The sequence below is a fragment of the Dipodomys spectabilis genome, unplaced genomic scaffold, assembly GCF_019054845.1.
Source record: "Dipodomys spectabilis isolate Male_0828 unplaced genomic scaffold, ASM1905484v1 ptg000011l, whole genome shotgun sequence".
In the NCBI taxonomy this organism is placed as follows: domain Eukaryota; kingdom Metazoa; phylum Chordata; class Mammalia; order Rodentia; family Heteromyidae; genus Dipodomys; species Dipodomys spectabilis.
In genome coordinates this window covers 532693-538746 of record NW_024870688.1, presented here as the reverse complement: position 1 = coordinate 538746, position 6054 = coordinate 532693, and the positions used below count along the sequence as shown (strand labels likewise).

The 6054-nt window shown below is 37.3% G+C and overlaps 1 non-coding gene across 1 annotated transcript; it reads left to right on the top strand.

The window, feature by feature from the left end:
* Positions 1 to 5730: 5730 nt before the first annotated feature.
* On the top strand, positions 5731 to 5834 carry LOC122128323. The gene has a single exon (XR_006151410.1). It is a non-coding gene; the product is annotated as a U6 spliceosomal RNA (small nuclear RNA).
* Positions 5835 to 6054: the final 220 nt, after the last annotated feature.

Below are 6054 nucleotides of genomic sequence, written 5' to 3'. Positions count from 1 at the left end.
TTTTTTATTGTAAAGATACTGTACTGAGGGGTTACAGTTACATAAGTAAGGTAATGAGTACATTTCTCTTTTTTTCTCTATTGTTGTTCATGGGGCTTGAACTCTGGGCCTGAGTGCTGTCCCTCAGTTCTTCAGCTAAAGGCTAGCACTCTACCACTTGAGCTACAGTGCCACTTCCTGTTTTTTGGTGGTTTATTGGAGATAAGAATTTCTTGGGGGCTGGGAAGGTGGCTCAGTGGTAGAGCGCTTGCCTTGCATGCCTGAGGCCCTGGGTTCAATTCCTCAGCACCACATAAGCAAAAAGAAAAAAGCCGGAAGTGGAGCTGTGGCTCAAGTGGTACAGTGCTAGCCTTGAGCTGAAGAGCAGAGGGACAGCGCCCAAGCCCAGAGTTCAGTCCCCACAACCGGACCCCTCCCTTCAAAAAAAAGAATTTCTCACACTTTCCTGCCCAGTCTGGCTTTAAATCAGATCCTCAGATCTCAGCCTCCTGAATAGCTATGATTAGAGGCCTGAGCCACTGGCGCCCAGCATGAGTACATTTCTTATTGAGCACCCTCTCCTTTGTTTTTCCCCTACCATCCCTTCTTTTCACACCTCCCCAACTCATCCCTCCAACCCCTCTTTGATAGAGTGTCTTGTACAGTTCATTATTACAATGGGTCAACCTGTATCCTTTCTTCATATCTTAAACGAAGAAATGATGGCTTGATTTTTGCTGATTCTACTTATGTAAACACATGTAAAATCACTCACCAAGTCCAAGAGCACATCATTTTTTGTCAGTTGGTATAGTTGTGTTCTACACATTTATTGACAGGTTACAAATTATTCTCAAACTTTAATACATTAAAAATACTTTCTTCTTTTCTTATTTTCTTTGCCAGGAAATCAGCCAGACCTCAGCCAGCATTTCTCTCATAGGTCTTTTCACATGGGTTGGTTAAATGTTGATCTGAGGTCCAGTCTTCTGAGGACTCTCTCATCTGCTTAGGAATTGATGCTGGCTGTTGGAAAAGAGCTCAAGGAAGTATGCCATTTAGAGCCTTATAATTTTATTTTTTTTATTGTGAGAATACCGTACAGAGGAGTTACAGTTAGATGGGCAACATAACGAGTACATTTCTTATCAAGCATTGTTGGCTCCTCTTTCTTTCCCCTTTCCATCCCTTCCCATCTTCCCCCGCAACACCTGGTCATCCCCCCACCCACCAAAGTTGTAAAGCTCATTTTTCAACAAAGCAACATTGAGATTCCACCTCACCCCAGTTAGAATGGTTATAATAAAGATCTCTAATAACAAAAGATGCTGGAGGCGATGTTGACAGAAGAGTACTTTTCTACATTGTTGGTGGGAGTGTAAACTTGTTCAACCACTTTGGAAAGCAGTATGGAGGTTCTTCAAAAGACTCCACATAGAGCTGCCTTATGACCCAGAAATCCCACTTTTGAGCATTTACCCAAATGATCACAAACAAGACCATACTAAAACTACCAGCACAACTATGTTTATTGCAGCTTTATTTACCATAGCTAAGATATGGAACCAACCCAGATGCCCCTCAACAGATGAATGTATCAAGAAATTGTGGTATATATACACAACGGAATTCTATGCCTCCATCAGAAAGAATGACATTGCCACATTTGTTAGGAAGTGGTAAAACTTAGAAAAAATTATATTAAGTGAAGTAAGCCAGGCCCAAAGAAACATAGGTTCCGTGTTTTCCCTTATTTGCAATAACTAGTATATGTCTGAGTCAAGCAGAAAAGGTCAGATAAGTTGATGTTAGGGGAATGAACCCCAAGATAAGTATTCAAAAGTTTTTTTTTGTTTTTTTGACTTTCATGAAATTGTTTCTAACATATTTATAAGATGATTTCTATGTTGCTTTGTATGTTCCTCCCCCATGGTATAACCCCTGCTTTCACTGTATTGATGTAGGTATAATTTGTGGAGCTGAAGGGAAAAAACAAATCGTTTAACTAGGGATATAGGTGGACTCATTGCAACAATGAGATATATAACTTTATTTTTTACCAGGGCATTTTCCTGCTACTTTGGTTGTTGAGAATGTCTATAAGAGCAAGCATTCTGTAGGGAGCTGGGAAACACGATATGTTCTTTATTTACTGAGATTTCTGAGTGACTTGTACTGCATTTTGCAAGTCAAATCTGTCAAAACCTACCAGTTTTAAGAGATAAGAGGAGTGGTAAAAGAACTAATAGAGACAAATACATTTTCAACATATTTTGTTCCAAGTATTCCATCTAAGGCATATTCAACAACTAGTGAAACTTGTGTGGGCTGTAAATATGTGTCTTTCTCCATGTGTGCATGTATACATGTGTATATGTATGTGTGAATTTATGTGTATAGTAACATACATGTGTACATATATAAGGGCATATGCATATATAAATAAATATACAAATGCAAATGTATGTACATATATATAAATCAGTGTTCAGTGATTTAATCAATAGTTCCTAGCACATTGTCATTCTCACAAAGTGTACATGATAAAATGCTCTGAGGAGCTGTGCTCTATGATGGGTATCCTTTGTTCTCACTTGCCCCATTACCTGTTTTTCATCCCTGTGAACAACTTCAGTCTACTTACCATAGGATAGCTTTGTTTTCATGTAGTTACTTACTGATAATCAAAGAAAAAGGTTGTTTGTAAAAGAAAAAGAACTTTTAGGTCACAAGTTAAAATATCTTATCTATTCCAATGATTCCTTTGAGATAAAATATATAATAGAAGTAAAAGTGAAAAGGAATTCCTAGATCTGTTGTTTTGCCATTTAGAATGGCAAAGAATAATATCACGTCACTCTTATAATTCTTAAAGAATGCAAGGGAAACTGTTGGTTCCTATCATGTTCCCACAAAACCAGTGGATCCTGAAGGATAATAGACCAGCAGAAATTCTAAGTAGCAGACATGGAGCATGAAAGAGAAAGATTATGAATGAGAAAGGGTGAAAGAGAGAAGTACCATAATACTGAAAGTACATAACAGATAAACAAGAGCTGTATGAGAATATTCATACTGCTATCTTTAGACTCTACATGTACATTTGAAGGTATTTGTTATATGATAACCCATCAACATAAAATATAAAATGATTTTGATAAAAAATAAAAAAGATGAGTCCCTGCCTGGTTTTGGGATGAGGGTTATGATGGCTTCATAGAATGTGCTCGGTAGTGAACTTTCTCTTTCAATTTCATTGAAGAGTTGGAGGAGTATTGGTGTGAGCTCTGCTTTGAAGGCCTTGTAGAATTCCACTGTAAAACCATCTGGTCCTGGACTTCTCTTAGATGGGAGGTCTCTTATTGCTGTTTCTATTTCAGTGCTTGATATGGGCCTGGAAAGACTTGGAAAAAATTATATTAAGTGAAGTAAGCCAAGCCCAAAGAAACATAGGTGCCAGGGTTTCCCTCATTTGCAATAGTTAGTATATGTATGAGTCAAGCATAAAAGGTCAGATAAGGTGATGTTAGGAAAATGTAAGATATGTATTTAAATGTTTTTTTCTTTCATCCATTTGTTTCGAACTCATTTATATGATTATTTCTTTGTTGCTTTGTATGTCCCTCCCCCACAGTATAACCCCTGCTTTCACTGTATTTGATGTTGGTATAATTTGTGGAGGGGAAGGGGAAAAACAAGTCGTTTAAATAAGGATACAGATGGACCCATTGCAACAATGAGAAGTACAAGTTGTCATGTCAAAAACGAACTTTACAACTTTGGTGGGGGGGTGGGGGGAAGACTGGGTGGGGGGGAGGCTTGGAAGGAATGGGAAGGGGAAACAAAGGAGGAGGCTACAATGCTTGATAAGAAATGTACTCATTATCTTGCCCATGTAACCCCACTGTACAGTTTTTTCACAATAAAAAAATAAAAAATAAATAAAAATAAAAATGACTCAGAAGAAATTATAAGTGCAAATACAATTTTCCCAGAAGAAATCTCTCAGAGATATTTCATGACTTTGAAAAGGATAAAGTGGCTGAAGTTAGTATAAATTTACAAGTATGACAATTCACAAAAATATAAAAAGATATTCATATATTTCATTATATAACCCAAAGCAGAAAGCAAATATTGTTTAGATGATTTTTTAAAACACAGTCTTTCAGGAACTGGGAAGGTGGCTCAATGGTAGCGTGCTTGCCTTGCATGCATGAGGCCCTCGGTTTGATTCCTCAGCACCACAGAAGTAGAAAAAGATGAAGGCTCAGTGGTAGTGCTAGCCTTGAGCTGAGGGACAGCACCCAGGCCCCAGAGTTCAAGCCCCATGACCAACAAAATAAAAATCAACAAAACAATGCTGGGTGCCAGCGGCTCACGACTATAATCCTAGCTATGCAGGAGGCTGAGTTCTGAGGATCACGGTTCAAAGCCAGCCCGGGCAGGAAAGTCCATGAGACTCTTATCTCTAATAAACCACTAGAAAACCAGAATTGGCGCCGTGGCTCAAGGGGTAGAGAGCCAGCCTTGAGCTGAAGAGTGCAGGGACAGCGCTCCAGCCCAGAGTTCAAGCCTTAGGACTGACAAAAACAAAAAACACAAAAACAATCTCTCACTTTTGTGGTCTCAACTATGTAATACCGCCGCTTCAGACGAGGGCTAAGATTTTGGGTGTGGACATTGATCGTCCCTCCTGATTCAGACTGTACTTGATAATTTTTTTAATAAATATTTTGTTCTTAATTTTCTTCTTTGTAAACTCACATGCACCTATAAAAAATGCTTTGGCCATCCCAGTAAGCTTCTCAAAGTACCTCCTGATGACGACTTATAAAAAGTTGTATTATATTACAAAAAGGGAAACAATGCAACAAATAAAGAAAACCGAAAATTAAATATTAATGATTAATAAAATAAAAAAACAATTACCAGTGTTTTCAGTATTTGAAGTGTTCTACATATTAGATTTTACTATTTTCTCATATTCCTGTGCATTTAAAACTGGGCCTCAAGCACGCAAGGCAAGCGCTTTACCACTGAGCCAACTTCCCAGCCCTTTAAAAAGAGTTTTATAGGCTATGAGTAGTCTTTAATGTTACCCACGAAGATTACTTTTTATGGTTCATCTCATCATTTGTATATGGCTTATATCATCATTTGTTCCTCACTAACATGTAAAGTAAGGAAGCCCTAAAAATTTAACAGAAACTATGTAGTTAACAAAGTCTTAACTCTTCACTCTGCTTCTTTACGCAAACACTTTGCAACTTCTTATTGGTAATATTTCTATAAACTCTGAAATGTACATAATTAATACCATATGTCTGCTACCATAAACCTTAAATACTTTATAGAAAAGTTTATGACCTGCCAAACAGTCCTAATTTTGGCATATATAAGCAAATACCCAAAATTAAATACATTTAAAACTTTAAAACTTTTAACAAACCTTAACACTTGCTGCAGTGTTCATTATGACAGGTGCCTTGTATAGAATAATTGAATTCCTCCTCCTACACATCTCTTGAACAACAAATATCTGGAATTATTTTGATTTTGACATGCCAATCTTGACTTTATTCTTAAATGTGTGCTTATGTAAGAAATACATGGTACTAACAGTTTGTTGTATTGCTAAAAAAAAAGAAATACATGGTTCTAAAATTTCACAAGAATTCTTTTGAGCTTACTTTTTTGAATTGTCTAGTTTAAGAAAATCAATTACACTTTACATATAAAAAATGTTCTGTGCTCAATTAGGCAGCAAATACCCTAAAATTGGAACAATACAGAGCTTAGCATGGCCCCTGAGCAAAGCTGACATGCAAATTAGTGAAATGTTCCATTTTTGCAACAACAGATGCTGGAGAGTATGTGGCCACAGAGTCTCTACTGCATTCTTGGTGGGAGTGTAAACTTGTTCAACCACTTTGGAAAGCAATATGGAGGCTCATCAAAAGACTCCATATAAAGCTCTCCTATGACCCAGCAATCCCACTTTGGGGCATTTACCCAAATGATCACAAACAAGACCATACTAAAACTACCAGCACAACTATGTTTACTGCAGCA